The sequence below is a fragment of the Schistocerca americana genome, unplaced genomic scaffold, assembly GCF_021461395.2.
Source record: "Schistocerca americana isolate TAMUIC-IGC-003095 unplaced genomic scaffold, iqSchAmer2.1 HiC_scaffold_499, whole genome shotgun sequence".
In the NCBI taxonomy this organism is placed as follows: domain Eukaryota; kingdom Metazoa; phylum Arthropoda; class Insecta; order Orthoptera; family Acrididae; genus Schistocerca; species Schistocerca americana.
This window is the reverse complement of record NW_025726235.1, coordinates 91,482-107,400: the sequence shown is the minus strand read 5'-3', so window position 1 is coordinate 107,400 and position 15,919 is coordinate 91,482. Positions and strand designations below refer to the sequence as shown.

Here is a 15,919-nt window from a genome sequence, read left to right as displayed (position 1 = left end):
GAACCCGGGCCGCCCGCGTGGCAGGCGAGCATTCTACCACTGAACCACCGATGCTCGAGCCACGGTAACTAGACGCTGCTTCCCGAGCAGGTGTCTCAAGGGAAAGTGGGACTGCCGTCAAGCGCCGTAGCATTCTGTGGAAAAGATGCTGCAGACGCTGAATCCTGCACTGAACTGCTTAAAAATGCCGCCAGAACGCGGTCCTCTGCGTACTCTTGCGTCGCCGGCGCCCAACTCTTGCCAAAGGATGCGAAATGTGCGCGGATACGCTGTCCGAATGCGTCTGGATGTGCTCCCCTAGCCCGCCTCGAAATGCGCCTGCCAGGTACGATCACCTTCGGCCGCTGCCGACTGGCGGGAAGCCGACACAGCGCGGACGCGCGGCGCTCGCTTGTGCGGTGGTGGTGTAATGGTCAGCATAGTTGCCTTCCAAGCGGTTGATCCGGGTTCGATTCCCGGCCACCGCAGCAGGCTTTTAATTTCGCGTATGAGTACTTTTGCCACGCGCTCTTAAACTATTGTTTTCTCGCCCTCTTACTCGCTGCATACCAGCCCTTAGTGTGTCTCGACTTGTCTCGACTTTGCTCAGCTGACGCTCTCAAATCGGCCTATATCAAAACGACAAGCACGAGAAACGACTGAGAGAGGTAAGGAGAGGCGAGGCGATGGACACACAGCACGCCCCCTTCATTTCACGGTGGCGTCTCCCTGACCGAATCGGGCTGTAGCTCCGAAAACAAAGGAGAAACAAAAATAGGAAGTAAAACTGCCAATAGTGCCCTGTGTTCCCATGCGCTCACCCGCCCAAGTACTGACAAGGGCCAAAGTTGTTACGCATCGGCAATCGGACATTTTCTTTCATTTTCTCTTTATCGGTTGAGAACCAGTGTATTCAAGATATTATGGCCATTGCCGAGTGAATGCTGTAGTGCTTCCCGACGAGTCGGGTTCGGATCGTCTGTCAACTTCCACGCAGGGTGATGATCTTTTGGTCATCACACTCGCCAGCTGAGATGGGCGCTGCCTTTTCGCAGTAGTAAAAGAGTAGTGGCCCGTGGGGGGATCGAACCCACGACCTTCGCGTTATTAGCACGACGCTCTAACCAACTGAGCTAACGGCCTCGGCAGATGCAGTTGCTCAGCCCTACGCTGGAAACAGGTGGCATGAAGCCATACACCATTTCTATGTGCGTCGTGTGTCTGCTTCCCTAGTCTATATTCTGCTGACGGTCACGAAACAGTAGCTATATTGCGAGCAGGACGGGAAACGGCCGCTCGGACAGCTCAAACTTGTCACGATTCGTGTGGAAAAAATTCCGTTCCGGTACCGGGAATCGAACCCGGGCCTCCTGGGTGAAAGCCAGGTATCCTAGCCACTAGACCACACCGGATGTGGCCGTTTCATTCGACCGTTCGTACGGTCGCTTGTCCGCATTTCGTGTCGAGTGCCGCGTCGGCGCCCCTCTCTCTTTGCGAGCATCTTTGCACGTACTGACTGGCAAGGCGCGCACCTCAAACGTCGCAGAGCAATGCTTTTGGCTTCATGCTCTGCTGGGAGAAGAGGAAAAGGGAAGCTGTAAGTAGCAATAACAGGAAGTAAACATTTTCCCGCTGAAGCGTTGTGGATAACAAACAAGAAATACGTTGGCGCCCTAGCAACAGCACCACCATCAGTCACAGAAAATTAAACGCCCCGGGTGAGGATCGAACTGACGACCTTAAGATTATGAGACTTACGCGCTGCCTACTGCGCTACCGAGGCACGGGTGAACCGCTTGTCCTGGAAACTGGGTAAATACCCTACCCAATATTAGATGTAGAGACACTGTACTTCCTCGATAACGTGTTCTGTTGCTACACGTGCACTGCCGGCCCAGTTGATTGCGGTGTTGCTGCAGCTGTTGGCAACGATAGGCAGCACTCCTTGTCGTTAAAGTTCAGTGCCTCGGAGGCACCGGGACACAGCAACTTGTGAGGCCAGGTCGACGCTAGTCTGTAGAATATGATGCGAGCGTCCTAGTGGGGACCCGCGAGTGCTGCGTTCTCGGTTCTTCTCAAGGGAATCCAGCTATACATTCTTGTGGATCGTGCATCTCAAGCGCGCAAGCCACGCGGCAGCAATATCGCGGGAAAAGCAAAATGATGCATCGGCCGGGAATCGAACCCGGGCCGCCCGCGTGGCAGGCGAGCATTCTACCACTGAACCACCGATGCTCGAGCCAACGGTAACTAGACGCTGCTTCCCGAGCAGGTGTCTCAAGGGAAAGTGGGACTGCCGTCAAGCGCCGTAGCATTCTGTGGAAAAGATGCTGCAGACGCTGAATCCTGCACTGAACTGCTTAAAAATGCCGCCAGAACGCGGTCCTCTGCGTACTCTTGCGTCGCCGGCGCCCAACTCTTGCCAAAGGATGCGAAATGTGCGCGGATACGCTGTCCGAATGCGTCTGGATGTGCTCCCCTAGCCCGCCTCGAAATGCGCCTGCCAGGTACGATCACCTTCGGCCGCTGCCGACTGGCGGGAAGCCGACACAGCGCGGACGCGCGGCGCTCGCTTGTGCGGTGGTGGTGTAATGGTCAGCATAGTTGCCTTCCAAGCGGTTGATCCGGGTTCGATTCCCGGCCACCGCAGCAGGCTTTTAATTTCGCGTATGAGTACTTTTGCCACGCGCTCTTAAACTATTGTTTTCTCGCCCTCTTACTCGCTGCATACCAGCCCTTAGTGTGTCTCGACTTGTCTCGACTTTGCTCAGCTGACGCGAGAGCTGACGCTCTCAAATCGGCCTATATCAAAACGACAAGCACGAGAAACGACTGAGAGAGGTAAGGAGAGGCGAGGCGATGGACACACAGCACGCCCCCTTCATTTCACGGTGGCGTCTCCCTGACCGAATCGGGCTGTAGCTCCGAAAACAAAGGAGAAACAAAAATAGGAAGTAAAACTGCCAATAGTGCCCTGTGTTCCCATGCGCTCACCCGCCCAAGTACTGACAAGGGCCAAAGTTGTTACGCATCGGCAATCGGACATTTTCTTTCATTTTCTCTTTATCGGTTGAGAACCAGTGTATTCAAGATATTATGGCCATTGCCGAGTGAATGCTGTAGTGCTTCCCGACGAGTCGGGTTCGGATCGTCTGTCAACTTCCACGCAGGGTGATGATCTTTTGGTCATCACACTCGCCAGCTGAGATGGGCGCTGCCTTTTCGCAGTAGTAAAAGAGTAGTGGCCCGTGGGGGGATCGAACCCACGACCTTCGCGTTATTAGCACGACGCTCTAACCAACTGAGCTAACGGGCCTCGGCAGATGCAGTTGCTCAGCCCTACGCTGGAAACAGGTGGCATGAAGCCATACACCATTTCTATGTGCGTCGTGTGTCTGCTTCCCTAGTCTATATTCTGCTGACGGTCACGAAACAGTAGCTATATTGCGAGCAGGACGGGAAACGGCCGCTCGGACAGCTCAAACTTGTCACGATTCGTGTGGAAAAAATTCCGTTCCGGTACCGGGAATCGAACCCGGGCCTCCTGGGTGAAAGCCAGGTATCCTAGCCACTAGACCACACCGGATGTGGCCGTTTCATTCGACCGTTCGTACGGTCGCTTGTCGCATTTCGTGTCGAGTGCCGCGTCGGCGCCCCTCTCTCTTTGCGAGCATCTTTGCACGTACTGACTGGCAAGGCGCGCACCTCAAACGTCGCAGAGCAATGCTTTTGGCTTCATGCTCTGCTGGGAGAAGAGGAAAAGGGAAGCTGTAAGTAGCAATAACAGGAAGTAAACATTTTCCCGCTGAAGCGTTGTGGATAACAAACAAGAAATACGTTGGCGCCCTAGCAACAGCACCACCATCAGTCACAGAAAATTAAACGCCCCGGGTGAGGATCGAACTGACGACCTTAAGATTATGAGACTTACGCGCTGCCTACTGCGCTACCGAGGCACGGGTGAACCGCTTGTCCTGGAAACTGGGTAAATACCCTACCCAATATTAGATGTAGAGACACTGTACTTCCTCGATAACGTGTTCTGTTGCTACACGTGCACTGCCGGCCCAGTTGATTGCGGTGTTGCTGCAGCTGTTGGCAACGATAGGCAGCACTCCTTGTCGTTAAAGTTCAGTGCCTCGGAGGCACCGGGACACAGCAACTTGTGAGGCCAGGTCGACGCTAGTCTGTAGAATATGATGCGAGCGTCCTAGTGGGGACCCGCGAGTGCTGCGTTCTCGGTTCTTCTCAAGGGAATCCAGCTATACATTCTTGTGGATCGTGCATCTCAAGCGCGCAAGCCACGCGGCAGCAATATCGCGGGAAAAGCAAAATGATGCATCGGCCGGGAATCGAACCCGGGCCGCCCGCGTGGCAGGCGAGCATTCTACCACTGAACCACCGATGCTCGAGCCAACGGTAACTAGACGCTGCTTCCCGAGCAGGTGTCTCAAGGGAAAGTGGGACTGCCGTCAAGCGCCGTAGCATTCTGTGGAAAAGATGCTGCAGACGCTGAATCCTGCACTGAACTGCTTAAAAATGCCGCCAGAACGCGGTCCTCTGCGTACTCTTGCGTCGCCGGCGCCCAACTCTTGCCAAAGGATGCGAAATGTGCGCGGATACGCTGTCCGAATGCGTCTGGATGTGCTCCCCTAGCCCGCCTCGAAATGCGCCTGCCAGGTACGATCACCTTCGGCCGCTGCCGACTGGCGGGAAGCCGACACAGCGCGGACGCGCGGCGCTCGCTTGTGCGGTGGTGGTGTAATGGTCAGCATAGTTGCCTTCCAAGCGGTTGATCCGGGTTCGATTCCCGGCCACCGCAGCAGGCTTTTAATTTCGCGTATGAGTACTTTTGCCACGCGCTCTTAAACTATTGTTTTCTCGCCCTCTTACTCGCTGCATACCAGCCCTTAGTGTGTCTCGACTTGTCTCGACTTTGCTCAGCTGACGCGAGAGCTGACGCTCTCAAATCGGCCTATATCAAAACGACAAGCACGAGAAACGACTGAGAGAGGTAAGGAGAGGCGAGGCGATGGACACACAGCACGCCCCCTTCATTTCACGGTGGCGTCTCCCTGACCGAATCGGGCTGTAGCTCCGAAAACAAAGGAGAAACAAAAATAGGAAGTAAAACTGCCAATAGTGCCCTGTGTTCCCATGCGCTCACCCGCCCAAGTACTGACAAGGGCCAAAGTTGTTACGCATCGGCAATCGGACATTTTCTTTCATTTTCTCTTTATCGGTTGAGAACCAGTGTATTCAAGATATTATGGCCATTGCCGAGTGAATGCTGTAGTGCTTCCCGACGAGTCGGGTTCGGATCGTCTGTCAACTTCCACGCAGGGTGATGATCTTTTGGTCATCACACTCGCCAGCTGAGATGGGCGCTGCCTTTTCGCAGTAGTAAAAGAGTAGTGGCCCGTGGGGGGATCGAACCCACGACCTTCGCGTTATTAGCACGACGCTCTAACCAACTGAGCTAACGGGCCTCGGCAGATGCAGTTGCTCAGCCCTACGCTGGAAACAGGTGGCATGAAGCCATACACCATTTCTATGTGCGTCGTGTGTCTGCTTCCCTAGTCTATATTCTGCTGACGGTCACGAAACAGTAGCTATATTGCGAGCAGGACGGGAAACGGCCGCTCGGACAGCTCAAACTTGTCACGATTCGTGTGGAAAAAATTCCGTTCCGGTACCGGGAATCGAACCCGGGCCTCCTGGGTGAAAGCCAGGTATCCTAGCCACTAGACCACACCGGATGTGGCCGTTTCATTCGACCGTTCGTACGGTCGCTTGTCGCATTTCGTGTCGAGTGCCGCGTCGGCGCCCCTCTCTCTTTGCGAGCATCTTTGCACGTACTGACTGGCAAGGCGCGCACCTCAAACGTCGCAGAGCAATGCTTTTGGCTTCATGCTCTGCTGGGAGAAGAGGAAAAGGGAAGCTGTAAGTAGCAATAACAGGAAGTAAACATTTTCCCGCTGAAGCGTTGTGGATAACAAACAAGAAATACGTTGGCGCCCTAGCAACAGCACCACCATCAGTCACAGAAAATTAAACGCCCCGGGTGAGGATCGAACTGACGACCTTAAGATTATGAGACTTACGCGCTGCCTACTGCGCTACCGAGGCACGGGTGAACCGCTTGTCCTGGAAACTGGGTAAATACCCTACCCAATATTAGATGTAGAGACACTGTACTTCCTCGATAACGTGTTCTGTTGCTACACGTGCACTGCCGGCCCAGTTGATTGCGGTGTTGCTGCAGCTGTTGGCAACGATAGGCAGCACTCCTTGTCGTTAAAGTTCAGTGCCTCGGAGGCACCGGGACACAGCAACTTGTGAGGCCAGGTCGACGCTAGTCTGTAGAATATGATGCGAGCGTCCTAGTGGGGACCCGCGAGTGCTGCGTTCTCGGTTCTTCTCAAGGGAATCCAGCTATACATTCTTGTGGATCGTGCATCTCAAGCGCGCAAGCCACGCGGCAGCAATATCGCGGGAAAAGCAAAATGATGCATCGGCCGGGAATCGAACCCGGGCCGCCCGCGTGGCAGGCGAGCATTCTACCACTGAACCACCGATGCTCGAGCCAACGGTAACTAGACGCTGCTTCCCGAGCAGGTGTCTCAAGGGAAAGTGGGACTGCCGTCAAGCGCCGTAGCATTCTGTGGAAAAGATGCTGCAGACGCTGAATCCTGCACTGAACTGCTTAAAAATGCCGCCAGAACGCGGTCCTCTGCGTACTCTTGCGTCGCCGGCGCCCAACTCTTGCCAAAGGATGCGAAATGTGCGCGGATACGCTGTCCGAATGCGTCTGGATGTGCTCCCCTAGCCCGCCTCGAAATGCGCCTGCCAGGTACGATCACCTTCGGCCGCTGCCGACTGGCGGGAAGCCGACACAGCGCGGACGCGCGGCGCTCGCTTGTGCGGTGGTGGTGTAATGGTCAGCATAGTTGCCTTCCAAGCGGTTGATCCGGGTTCGATTCCCGGCCACCGCAGCAGGCTTTTAATTTCGCGTATGAGTACTTTTGCCACGCGCTCTTAAACTATTGTTTTCTCGCCCTCTTACTCGCTGCATACCAGCCCTTAGTGTGTCTCGACTTGTCTCGACTTTGCTCAGCTGACGCGAGAGCTGACGCTCTCAAATCGGCCTATATCAAAACGACAAGCACGAGAAACGACTGAGAGAGGTAAGGAGAGGCGAGGCGATGGACACACAGCACGCCCCCTTCATTTCACGGTGGCGTCTCCCTGACCGAATCGGGCTGTAGCTCCGAAAACAAAGGAGAAACAAAAATAGGAAGTAAAACTGCCAATAGTGCCCTGTGTTCCCATGCGCTCACCCGCCCAAGTACTGACAAGGGCCAAAGTTGTTACGCATCGGCAATCGGACATTTTCTTTCATTTTCTCTTTATCGGTTGAGAACCAGTGTATTCAAGATATTATGGCCATTGCCGAGTGAATGCTGTAGTGCTTCCCGACGAGTCGGGTTCGGATCGTCTGTCAACTTCCACGCAGGGTGATGATCTTTTGGTCATCACACTCGCCAGCTGAGATGGGCGCTGCCTTTTCGCAGTAGTAAAAGAGTAGTGGCCCGTGGGGGGATCGAACCCACGACCTTCGCGTTATTAGCACGACGCTCTAACCAACTGAGCTAACGGGCCTCGGCAGATGCAGTTGCTCAGCCCTACGCTGGAAACAGGTGGCATGAAGCCATACACCATTTCTATGTGCGTCGTGTGTCTGCTTCCCTAGTCTATATTCTGCTGACGGTCACGAAACAGTAGCTATATTGCGAGCAGGACGGGAAACGGCCGCTCGGACAGCTCAAACTTGTCACGATTCGTGTGGAAAAAATTCCGTTCCGGTACCGGGAATCGAACCCGGGCCTCCTGGGTGAAAGCCAGGTATCCTAGCCACTAGACCACACCGGATGTGGCCGTTTCATTCGACCGTTCGTACGGTCGCTTGTCGCATTTCGTGTCGAGTGCCGCGTCGGCGCCCCTCTCTCTTTGCGAGCATCTTTGCACGTACTGACTGGCAAGGCGCGCACCTCAAACGTCGCAGAGCAATGCTTTTGGCTTCATGCTCTGCTGGGAGAAGAGGAAAAGGGAAGCTGTAAGTAGCAATAACAGGAAGTAAACATTTTCCCGCTGAAGCGTTGTGGATAACAAACAAGAAATACGTTGGCGCCCTAGCAACAGCACCACCATCAGTCACAGAAAATTAAACGCCCCGGGTGAGGATCGAACTGACGACCTTAAGATTATGAGACTTACGCGCTGCCTACTGCGCTACCGAGGCACGGGGGTGAACCGCTTGTCCTGGAAACTGGGTAAATACCCTACCCAATATTAGATGTAGAGACACTGTACTTCCTCGATAACGTGTTCTGTTGCTACACGTGCACTGCCGGCCCAGTTGATTGCGGTGTTGCTGCAGCTGTTGGCAACGATAGGCAGCACTCCTTGTCGTTAAAGTTCAGTGCCTCGGAGGCACCGGGACACAGCAACTTGTGAGGCCAGGTCGACGCTAGTCTGTAGAATATGATGCGAGCGTCCTAGTGGGGACCCGCGAGTGCTGCGTTCTCGGTTCTTCTCAAGGGAATCCAGCTATACATTCTTGTGGATCGTGCATCTCAAGCGCGCAAGCCACGCGGCAGCAATATCGCGGGAAAAGCAAAATGATGCATCGGCCGGGAATCGAACCCGGGCCGCCCGCGTGGCAGGCGAGCATTCTACCACTGAACCACCGATGCTCGAGCCAACGGTAACTAGACGCTGCTTCCCGAGCAGGTGTCTCAAGGGAAAGTGGGACTGCCGTCAAGCGCCGTAGCATTCTGTGGAAAAGATGCTGCAGACGCTGAATCCTGCACTGAACTGCTTAAAAATGCCGCCAGAACGCGGTCCTCTGCGTACTCTTGCGTCGCCGGCGCCCAACTCTTGCCAAAGGATGCGAAATGTGCGCGGATACGCTGTCCGAATGCGTCTGGATGTGCTCCCCTAGCCCGCCTCGAAATGCGCCTGCCAGGTACGATCACCTTCGGCCGCTGCCGACTGGCGGGAAGCCGACACAGCGCGGACGCGCGGCGCTCGCTTGTGCGGTGGTGGTGTAATGGTCAGCATAGTTGCCTTCCAAGCGGTTGATCCGGGTTCGATTCCCGGCCACCGCAGCAGGCTTTTAATTTCGCGTATGAGTACTTTTGCCACGCGCTCTTAAACTATTGTTTTCTCGCCCTCTTACTCGCTGCATACCAGCCCTTAGTGTGTCTCGACTTGTCTCGACTTTGCTCAGCTGACGCGAGAGCTGACGCTCTCAAATCGGCCTATATCAAAACGACAAGCACGAGAAACGACTGAGAGAGGTAAGGAGAGGCGAGGCGATGGACACACAGCACGCCCCCTTCATTTCACGGTGGCGTCTCCCTGACCGAATCGGGCTGTAGCTCCGAAAACAAAGGAGAAACAAAAATAGGAAGTAAAACTGCCAATAGTGCCCTGTGTTCCCATGCGCTCACCCGCCCAAGTACTGACAAGGGCCAAAGTTGTTACGCATCGGCAATCGGACATTTTCTTTCATTTTCTCTTTATCGGTTGAGAACCAGTGTATTCAAGATATTATGGCCATTGCCGAGTGAATGCTGTAGTGCTTCCCGACGAGTCGGGTTCGGATCGTCTGTCAACTTCCACGCAGGGTGATGATCTTTTGGTCATCACACTCGCCAGCTGAGATGGGCGCTGCCTTTTCGCAGTAGTAAAAGAGTAGTGGCCCGTGGGGGGATCGAACCCACGACCTTCGCGTTATTAGCACGACGCTCTAACCAACTGAGCTAACGGGCCTCGGCAGATGCAGTTGCTCAGCCCTACGCTGGAAACAGGTGGCATGAAGCCATACACCATTTCTATGTGCGTCGTGTGTCTGCTTCCCTAGTCTATATTCTGCTGACGGTCACGAAACAGTAGCTATATTGCGAGCAGGACGGGAAACGGCCGCTCGGACAGCTCAAACTTGTCACGATTCGTGTGGAAAAAATTCCGTTCCGGTACCGGGAATCGAACCCGGGCCTCCTGGGTGAAAGCCAGGTATCCTAGCCACTAGACCACACCGGATGTGGCCGTTTCATTCGACCGTTCGTACGGTCGCTTGTCGCATTTCGTGTCGAGTGCCGCGTCGGCGCCCCTCTCTCTTTGCGAGCATCTTTGCACGTACTGACTGGCAAGGCGCGCACCTCAAACGTCGCAGAGCAATGCTTTTGGCTTCATGCTCTGCTGGGAGAAGAGGAAAAGGGAAGCTGTAAGTAGCAATAACAGGAAGTAAACATTTTCCCGCTGAAGCGTTGTGGATAACAAACAAGAAATACGTTGGCGCCCTAGCAACAGCACCACCATCAGTCACAGAAAATTAAACGCCCCGGGTGAGGATCGAACTGACGACCTTAAGATTATGAGACTTACGCGCTGCCTACTGCGCTACCGAGGCACGGGTGAACCGCTTGTCCTGGAAACTGGGTAAATACCCTACCCAATATTAGATGTAGAGACACTGTACTTCCTCGATAACGTGTTCTGTTGCTACACGTGCACTGCCGGCCCAGTTGATTGCGGTGTTGCTGCAGCTGTTGGCAACGATAGGCAGCACTCCTTGTCGTTAAAGTTCAGTGCCTCGGAGGCACCGGGACACAGCAACTTGTGAGGCCAGGTCGACGCTAGTCTGTAGAATATGATGCGAGCGTCCTAGTGGGGACCCGCGAGTGCTGCGTTCTCGGTTCTTCTCAAGGGAATCCAGCTATACATTCTTGTGGATCGTGCATCTCAAGCGCGCAAGCCACGCGGCAGCAATATCGCGGGAAAAGCAAAATGATGCATCGGCCGGGAATCGAACCCGGGCCGCCCGCGTGGCAGGCGAGCATTCTACCACTGAACCACCGATGCTCGAGCCAACGGTAACTAGACGCTGCTTCCCGAGCAGGTGTCTCAAGGGAAAGTGGGACTGCCGTCAAGCGCCGTAGCATTCTGTGGAAAAGATGCTGCAGACGCTGAATCCTGCACTGAACTGCTTAAAAATGCCGCCAGAACGCGGTCCTCTGCGTACTCTTGCGTCGCCGGCGCCCAACTCTTGCCAAAGGATGCGAAATGTGCGCGGATACGCTGTCCGAATGCGTCTGGATGTGCTCCCCTAGCCCGCCTCGAAATGCGCCTGCCAGGTACGATCACCTTCGGCCGCTGCCGACTGGCGGGAAGCCGACACAGCGCGGACGCGCGGCGCTCGCTTGTGCGGTGGTGGTGTAATGGTCAGCATAGTTGCCTTCCAAGCGGTTGATCCGGGTTCGATTCCCGGCCACCGCAGCAGGCTTTTAATTTCGCGTATGAGTACTTTTGCCACGCGCTCTTAAACTATTGTTTTCTCGCCCTCTTACTCGCTGCATACCAGCCCTTAGTGTGTCTCGACTTGTCTCGACTTTGCTCAGCTGACGCGAGAGCTGACGCTCTCAAATCGGCCTATATCAAAACGACAAGCACGAGAAACGACTGAGAGAGGTAAGGAGAGGCGAGGCGATGGACACACAGCACGCCCCCTTCATTTCACGGTGGCGTCTCCCTGACCGAATCGGGCTGTAGCTCCGAAAACAAAGGAGAAACAAAAATAGGAAGTAAAACTGCCAATAGTGCCCTGTGTTCCCATGCGCTCACCCGCCCAAGTACTGACAAGGGCCAAAGTTGTTACGCATCGGCAATCGGACATTTTCTTTCATTTTCTCTTTATCGGTTGAGAACCAGTGTATTCAAGATATTATGGCCATTGCCGAGTGAATGCTGTAGTGCTTCCCGACGAGTCGGGTTCGGATCGTCTGTCAACTTCCACGCAGGGTGATGATCTTTTGGTCATCACACTCGCCAGCTGAGATGGGCGCTGCCTTTTCGCAGTAGTAAAAGAGTAGTGGCCCGTGGGGGGATCGAACCCACGACCTTCGCGTTATTAGCACGACGCTCTAACCAACTGAGCTAACGGGCCTCGGCAGATGCAGTTGCTCAGCCCTACGCTGGAAACAGGTGGCATGAAGCCATACACCATTTCTATGTGCGTCGTGTGTCTGCTTCCCTAGTCTATATTCTGCTGACGGTCACGAAACAGTAGCTATATTGCGAGCAGGACGGGAAACGGCCGCTCGGACAGCTCAAACTTGTCACGATTCGTGTGGAAAAAATTCCGTTCCGGTACCGGGAATCGAACCCGGGCCTCCTGGGTGAAAGCCAGGTATCCTAGCCACTAGACCACACCGGATGTGGCCGTTTCATTCGACCGTTCGTACGGTCGCTTGTCGCATTTCGTGTCGAGTGCCGCGTCGGCGCCCCTCTCTCTTTGCGAGCATCTTTGCACGTACTGACTGGCAAGGCGCGCACCTCAAACGTCGCAGAGCAATGCTTTTGGCTTCATGCTCTGCTGGGAGAAGAGGAAAAGGGAAGCTGTAAGTAGCAATAACAGGAAGTAAACATTTTCCCGCTGAAGCGTTGTGGATAACAAACAAGAAATACGTTGGCGCCCTAGCAACAGCACCACCATCAGTCACAGAAAATTAAACGCCCCGGGTGAGGATCGAACTGACGACCTTAAGATTATGAGACTTACGCGCTGCCTACTGCGCTACCGAGGCACGGGTGAACCGCTTGTCCTGGAAACTGGGTAAATACCCTACCCAATATTAGATGTAGAGACACTGTACTTCCTCGATAACGTGTTCTGTTGCTACACGTGCACTGCCGGCCCAGTTGATTGCGGTGTTGCTGCAGCTGTTGGCAACGATAGGCAGCACTCCTTGTCGTTAAAGTTCAGTGCCTCGGAGGCACCGGGACACAGCAACTTGTGAGGCCAGGTCGACGCTAGTCTGTAGAATATGATGCGAGCGTCCTAGTGGGGACCCGCGAGTGCTGCGTTCTCGGTTCTTCTCAAGGGAATCCAGCTATACATTCTTGTGGATCGTGCATCTCAAGCGCGCAAGCCACGCGGCAGCAATATCGCGGGAAAAGCAAAATGATGCATCGGCCGGGAATCGAACCCGGGCCGCCCGCGTGGCAGGCGAGCATTCTACCACTGAACCACCGATGCTCGAGCCAACGGTAACTAGACGCTGCTTCCCGAGCAGGTGTCTCAAGGGAAAGTGGGACTGCCGTCAAGCGCCGTAGCATTCTGTGGAAAAGATGCTGCAGACGCTGAATCCTGCACTGAACTGCTTAAAAATGCCGCCAGAACGCGGTCCTCTGCGTACTCTTGCGTCGCCGGCGCCCAACTCTTGCCAAAGGATGCGAAATGTGCGCGGATACGCTGTCCGAATGCGTCTGGATGTGCTCCCCTAGCCCGCCTCGAAATGCGCCTGCCAGGTACGATCACCTTCGGCCGCTGCCGACTGGCGGGAAGCCGACACAGCGCGGACGCGCGGCGCTCGCTTGTGCGGTGGTGGTGTAATGGTCAGCATAGTTGCCTTCCAAGCGGTTGATCCGGGTTCGATTCCCGGCCACCGCAGCAGGCTTTTAATTTCGCGTATGAGTACTTTTGCCACGCGCTCTTAAACTATTGTTTTCTCGCCCTCTTACTCGCTGCATACCAGCCCTTAGTGTGTCTCGACTTGTCTCGACTTTGCTCAGCTGACGCGAGAGCTGACGCTCTCAAATCGGCCTATATCAAAACGACAAGCACGAGAAACGACTGAGAGAGGTAAGGAGAGGCGAGGCGATGGACACACAGCACGCCCCCTTCATTTCACGGTGGCGTCTCCCTGACCGAATCGGGCTGTAGCTCCGAAAACAAAGGAGAAACAAAAATAGGAAGTAAAACTGCCAATAGTGCCCTGTGTTCCCATGCGCTCACCCGCCCAAGTACTGACAAGGGCCAAAGTTGTTACGCATCGGCAATCGGACATTTTCTTTCATTTTCTCTTTATCGGTTGAGAACCAGTGTATTCAAGATATTATGGCCATTGCCGAGTGAATGCTGTAGTGCTTCCCGACGAGTCGGGTTCGGATCGTCTGTCAACTTCCACGCAGGGTGATGATCTTTTGGTCATCACACTCGCCAGCTGAGATGGGCGCTGCCTTTTCGCAGTAGTAAAAGAGTAGTGGCCCGTGGGGGGATCGAACCCACGACCTTCGCGTTATTAGCACGACGCTCTAACCAACTGAGCTAACGGGCCTCGGCAGATGCAGTTGCTCAGCCCTACGCTGGAAACAGGTGGCATGAAGCCATACACCATTTCTATGTGCGTCGTGTGTCTGCTTCCCTAGTCTATATTCTGCTGACGGTCACGAAACAGTAGCTATATTGCGAGCAGGACGGGAAACGGCCGCTCGGACAGCTCAAACTTGTCACGATTCGTGTGGAAAAAATTCCGTTCCGGTACCGGGAATCGAACCCGGGCCTCCTGGGTGAAAGCCAGGTATCCTAGCCACTAGACCACACCGGATGTGGCCGTTTCATTCGACCGTTCGTACGGTCGCTTGTCGCATTTCGTGTCGAGTGCCGCGTCCGCCCCCCTCTCTCTTTGCGAGCATCTTTGCACGTACTGACTGGCAAGGCGCGCACCTCAAACGTCGCAGAGCAATGCTTTTGGCTTCATGCTCTGCTGGGAGAAGAGGAAAAGGGAAGCTGTAAGTAGCAATAACAGGAAGTAAACATTTTCCCGCTGAAGCGTTGTGGATAACAAACAAGAAATACGTTGGCGCCCTAGCAACAGCACCACCATCAGTCACAGAAAATTAAACGCCCCGGGTGAGGATCGAACTGACGACCTTAAGATTATGAGACTTACGCGCTGCCTACTGCGCTACCGAGGCACGGGTGAACCGCTTGTCCTGGAAACTGGGTAAATACCCTACCCAATATTAGATGTAGAGACACTGTACTTCCTCGATAACGTGTTCTGTTGCTACACGTGCACTGCCGGCCCAGTTGATTGCGGTGTTGCTGCAGCTGTTGGCAACGATAGGCAGCACTCCTTGTCGTTAAAGTTCAGTGCCTCGGAGGCACCGGGACACAGCAACTTGTGAGGCCAGGTCGACGCTAGTCTGTAGAATATGATGCGAGCGTCCTAGTGGGGACCCGCGAGTGCTGCGTTCTCGGTTCTTCTCAAGGGAATCCAGCTATACATTCTTGTGGATCGTGCATCTCAAGCGCGCAAGCCACGCGGCAGCAATATCGCGGGAAAAGCAAAATGATGCATCGGCCGGGAATCGAACCCGGGCCGCCCGCGTGGCAGGCGAGCATTCTACCACTGAACCACCGATGCTCGAGCCAACGGTAACTAGACGCTGCTTCCCGAGCAGGTGTCTCAAGGGAAAGTGGGACTGCCGTCAAGCGCCGTAGCATTCTGTGGAAAAGATGCTGCAGACGCTGAATCCTGCACTGAACTGCTTAAAAATGCCGCCAGAACGCGGTCCTCTGCGTACTCTTGCGTCGCCGGCGCCCAACTCTTGCCAAAGGATGCGAAATGTGCGCGGATACGCTGTCCGAATGCGTCTGGATGTGCTCCCCTAGCCCGCCTCGAAATGCGCCTGCCAGGTACGATCACCTTCGGCCGCTGCCGACTGGCGGGAAGCCGACACAGCGCGGACGCGCGGCGCTCGCTTGTGCGGTGGTGGTGTAATGGTCAGCATAGTTGCCTTCCAAGCGGTTGATCCGGGTTCGATTCCCGGCCACCGCAGCAGGCTTTTAATTTCGCGTATGAGTACTTTTGCCACGCGCTCTTAAACTATTGTTTTCTCGCCCTCTTACTCGCTGCATACCAGCCCTTAGTGTGTCTCGACTTGTCTCGACTTTGCTCAGCTGACGCGAGAGCTGACGCTCTCAAATCGGCCTATATCAAAACGACAAGCACGAGAAACGACTGAGAGAGGTAAGGAGAGGCGAGGCGATGGACACACAGCACGCCCCCTTCATTTCACGGTGGCGTCT

The 15,919-nt window shown here is 54.7% G+C and overlaps 36 non-coding genes across 36 annotated transcripts; 8 read left to right on the top strand and 28 right to left on the bottom strand.

The window, feature by feature from the left end:
- The first annotated feature begins 395 nt into the window (after positions 1–395).
- On the top strand, positions 396–467 carry Trnag-ucc. The gene has a single exon. It is a non-coding gene; the product is annotated as a tRNA-Gly (tRNA).
- Positions 468–1,048: 581 nt separating this feature from the next.
- Positions 1,049–1,121, bottom strand: Trnai-aau. Its single transcript has one exon. It is a non-coding gene; the product is annotated as a tRNA-Ile (tRNA).
- A 198-nt stretch (positions 1,122–1,319) lies between these two features.
- Trnae-uuc lies at positions 1,320–1,391 on the bottom strand. Its single transcript has one exon. It is a non-coding gene; the product is annotated as a tRNA-Glu (tRNA).
- A 298-nt stretch (positions 1,392–1,689) lies between these two features.
- Positions 1,690–1,762, bottom strand: Trnam-cau. Its single transcript has one exon. It is a non-coding gene; the product is annotated as a tRNA-Met (tRNA).
- Positions 1,763–2,143: 381 nt separating this feature from the next.
- Positions 2,144–2,214, bottom strand: Trnag-gcc. The gene has a single exon. It is a non-coding gene; the product is annotated as a tRNA-Gly (tRNA).
- Positions 2,215–2,556: 342 nt separating this feature from the next.
- Trnag-ucc lies at positions 2,557–2,628 on the top strand. The gene has a single exon. It is a non-coding gene; the product is annotated as a tRNA-Gly (tRNA).
- A 593-nt stretch (positions 2,629–3,221) lies between these two features.
- On the bottom strand, positions 3,222–3,295 carry Trnai-aau. The gene has a single exon. It is a non-coding gene; the product is annotated as a tRNA-Ile (tRNA).
- A 198-nt stretch (positions 3,296–3,493) lies between these two features.
- Positions 3,494–3,565, bottom strand: Trnae-uuc. The gene has a single exon. It is a non-coding gene; the product is annotated as a tRNA-Glu (tRNA).
- Positions 3,566–3,862: 297 nt separating this feature from the next.
- Trnam-cau lies at positions 3,863–3,935 on the bottom strand. Its single transcript has one exon. It is a non-coding gene; the product is annotated as a tRNA-Met (tRNA).
- A 381-nt stretch (positions 3,936–4,316) lies between these two features.
- Trnag-gcc lies at positions 4,317–4,387 on the bottom strand. Its single transcript has one exon. It is a non-coding gene; the product is annotated as a tRNA-Gly (tRNA).
- Positions 4,388–4,729: 342 nt separating this feature from the next.
- On the top strand, positions 4,730–4,801 carry Trnag-ucc. The gene has a single exon. It is a non-coding gene; the product is annotated as a tRNA-Gly (tRNA).
- Positions 4,802–5,394: 593 nt separating this feature from the next.
- On the bottom strand, positions 5,395–5,468 carry Trnai-aau. Its single transcript has one exon. It is a non-coding gene; the product is annotated as a tRNA-Ile (tRNA).
- Positions 5,469–5,666: 198 nt separating this feature from the next.
- On the bottom strand, positions 5,667–5,738 carry Trnae-uuc. Its single transcript has one exon. It is a non-coding gene; the product is annotated as a tRNA-Glu (tRNA).
- A 297-nt stretch (positions 5,739–6,035) lies between these two features.
- Trnam-cau lies at positions 6,036–6,108 on the bottom strand. The gene has a single exon. It is a non-coding gene; the product is annotated as a tRNA-Met (tRNA).
- Positions 6,109–6,489: 381 nt separating this feature from the next.
- Trnag-gcc lies at positions 6,490–6,560 on the bottom strand. Its single transcript has one exon. It is a non-coding gene; the product is annotated as a tRNA-Gly (tRNA).
- Positions 6,561–6,902: 342 nt separating this feature from the next.
- Positions 6,903–6,974, top strand: Trnag-ucc. Its single transcript has one exon. It is a non-coding gene; the product is annotated as a tRNA-Gly (tRNA).
- Positions 6,975–7,567: 593 nt separating this feature from the next.
- On the bottom strand, positions 7,568–7,641 carry Trnai-aau. Its single transcript has one exon. It is a non-coding gene; the product is annotated as a tRNA-Ile (tRNA).
- A 198-nt stretch (positions 7,642–7,839) lies between these two features.
- On the bottom strand, positions 7,840–7,911 carry Trnae-uuc. The gene has a single exon. It is a non-coding gene; the product is annotated as a tRNA-Glu (tRNA).
- Positions 7,912–8,208: 297 nt separating this feature from the next.
- Trnam-cau lies at positions 8,209–8,281 on the bottom strand. Its single transcript has one exon. It is a non-coding gene; the product is annotated as a tRNA-Met (tRNA).
- Positions 8,282–8,664: 383 nt separating this feature from the next.
- On the bottom strand, positions 8,665–8,735 carry Trnag-gcc. The gene has a single exon. It is a non-coding gene; the product is annotated as a tRNA-Gly (tRNA).
- A 342-nt stretch (positions 8,736–9,077) lies between these two features.
- Positions 9,078–9,149, top strand: Trnag-ucc. Its single transcript has one exon. It is a non-coding gene; the product is annotated as a tRNA-Gly (tRNA).
- A 593-nt stretch (positions 9,150–9,742) lies between these two features.
- Trnai-aau lies at positions 9,743–9,816 on the bottom strand. The gene has a single exon. It is a non-coding gene; the product is annotated as a tRNA-Ile (tRNA).
- A 198-nt stretch (positions 9,817–10,014) lies between these two features.
- Positions 10,015–10,086, bottom strand: Trnae-uuc. The gene has a single exon. It is a non-coding gene; the product is annotated as a tRNA-Glu (tRNA).
- Positions 10,087–10,383: 297 nt separating this feature from the next.
- Positions 10,384–10,456, bottom strand: Trnam-cau. Its single transcript has one exon. It is a non-coding gene; the product is annotated as a tRNA-Met (tRNA).
- Positions 10,457–10,837: 381 nt separating this feature from the next.
- Trnag-gcc lies at positions 10,838–10,908 on the bottom strand. The gene has a single exon. It is a non-coding gene; the product is annotated as a tRNA-Gly (tRNA).
- Positions 10,909–11,250: 342 nt separating this feature from the next.
- Trnag-ucc lies at positions 11,251–11,322 on the top strand. Its single transcript has one exon. It is a non-coding gene; the product is annotated as a tRNA-Gly (tRNA).
- A 593-nt stretch (positions 11,323–11,915) lies between these two features.
- Positions 11,916–11,989, bottom strand: Trnai-aau. Its single transcript has one exon. It is a non-coding gene; the product is annotated as a tRNA-Ile (tRNA).
- Positions 11,990–12,187: 198 nt separating this feature from the next.
- Trnae-uuc lies at positions 12,188–12,259 on the bottom strand. Its single transcript has one exon. It is a non-coding gene; the product is annotated as a tRNA-Glu (tRNA).
- A 297-nt stretch (positions 12,260–12,556) lies between these two features.
- Positions 12,557–12,629, bottom strand: Trnam-cau. The gene has a single exon. It is a non-coding gene; the product is annotated as a tRNA-Met (tRNA).
- Positions 12,630–13,010: 381 nt separating this feature from the next.
- Positions 13,011–13,081, bottom strand: Trnag-gcc. The gene has a single exon. It is a non-coding gene; the product is annotated as a tRNA-Gly (tRNA).
- Positions 13,082–13,423: 342 nt separating this feature from the next.
- Trnag-ucc lies at positions 13,424–13,495 on the top strand. Its single transcript has one exon. It is a non-coding gene; the product is annotated as a tRNA-Gly (tRNA).
- A 593-nt stretch (positions 13,496–14,088) lies between these two features.
- Trnai-aau lies at positions 14,089–14,162 on the bottom strand. Its single transcript has one exon. It is a non-coding gene; the product is annotated as a tRNA-Ile (tRNA).
- Positions 14,163–14,360: 198 nt separating this feature from the next.
- Positions 14,361–14,432, bottom strand: Trnae-uuc. The gene has a single exon. It is a non-coding gene; the product is annotated as a tRNA-Glu (tRNA).
- A 297-nt stretch (positions 14,433–14,729) lies between these two features.
- Trnam-cau lies at positions 14,730–14,802 on the bottom strand. Its single transcript has one exon. It is a non-coding gene; the product is annotated as a tRNA-Met (tRNA).
- A 381-nt stretch (positions 14,803–15,183) lies between these two features.
- On the bottom strand, positions 15,184–15,254 carry Trnag-gcc. The gene has a single exon. It is a non-coding gene; the product is annotated as a tRNA-Gly (tRNA).
- Positions 15,255–15,596: 342 nt separating this feature from the next.
- Trnag-ucc lies at positions 15,597–15,668 on the top strand. Its single transcript has one exon. It is a non-coding gene; the product is annotated as a tRNA-Gly (tRNA).
- The last annotated feature ends 251 nt before the right edge of the window (positions 15,669–15,919 follow it).